Source organism: Eschrichtius robustus, chromosome 14 (genome assembly GCF_028021215.1).
Source record: "Eschrichtius robustus isolate mEscRob2 chromosome 14, mEscRob2.pri, whole genome shotgun sequence".
Classification (NCBI taxonomy): Eukaryota; Metazoa; Chordata; class Mammalia; order Artiodactyla; family Eschrichtiidae; genus Eschrichtius; species Eschrichtius robustus.
Window position 1 is genome coordinate 27338701 of NC_090837.1, and position 1025 is coordinate 27339725.

Genomic DNA, 1025 nt, shown 5'->3' on the forward strand with positions numbered 1-1025 from the left:
CTGTCTCCGAGTCCTCTTTGGAGCCACACGCAGCTGTCTACGCTCAGCCAGGACAGTGCTTCTCTTTCACTTACTTTCTCCCTCTTCCACGTTCGCCCACCGTTCTTTTTTTTTTTTTTTTTAATTCATTTATTTATTTATTTTTGGCTGTGTTGGGTCTTCGTTTCTGTGCGAGGGCTTTCTCTAGTTGTGGCAAGCGGGGGCCACTCTTCATCGCGGTGCGCGGGCCTCTCACTGTCGCGGCCTCTCTTGTTGTGGAGCACATGCTCCAGACGCGCAGGCTCAGTAGTTGTGGCTCATGGGCGCAGTTGCTCTGCGGCATGTGGGATCTTCCCAGACCAGGGCTCGAACCCGTGTGCCCTGCATTGGCAGGCAGATTCTCAACCACTGCGCCACCAGGGAAGCCCCCCACCGTTCTTTTTAACCTCGAGCCATCCTCAGCCACATGCTCCTCCACAGCTCCCCACCCTCCGGACGCGGCCATCACCCATGAGCCTCGGAGGATGGGGTCCTCTGGGGGTGAGGCGGAGAAAAATGAACGCAAGAGCCGCCGGTTGGAGTGGTGGGACCCGGCTGCGAGCTGGGGAGCGGATTTACTCTAGAACCTCAGGAAAACAACTGTTCACACTGGCGGTGTTTTATGTCCCTGCCAGCATCCAGCAGGGGGCGGGCGACTCAGGGGACCGCGAGGGAGGGACCGAGGGGAGGAAAGAGAAAATGGATTTATAGGGCTCCACCCTCGCCAGAAAGCATTCCTTCACGTCCTCCTTCATGTCCTCATTCTTTTTGCGTTCTTCCGCGCCCGGCGCCGGGGTCGGGAAAGGCGCGGAGCCTCGGCCTCCAGGGAGTCTAGCCTCCGCCCGGGCCCCGCCCCCACCCCCGCCGGGCCCCGCCCCCACCCCCGCCGGGCCCCGGCCCTCCGCCCCGCCCCCACCTCCGCCCCGCCCCACCCCTGCCAGGGCCACACCCTCCGCCCCGCCCCGCCTCGCCTCCGCCCGCGTCCGTCCGGCGTCTGCGCAGTGCGG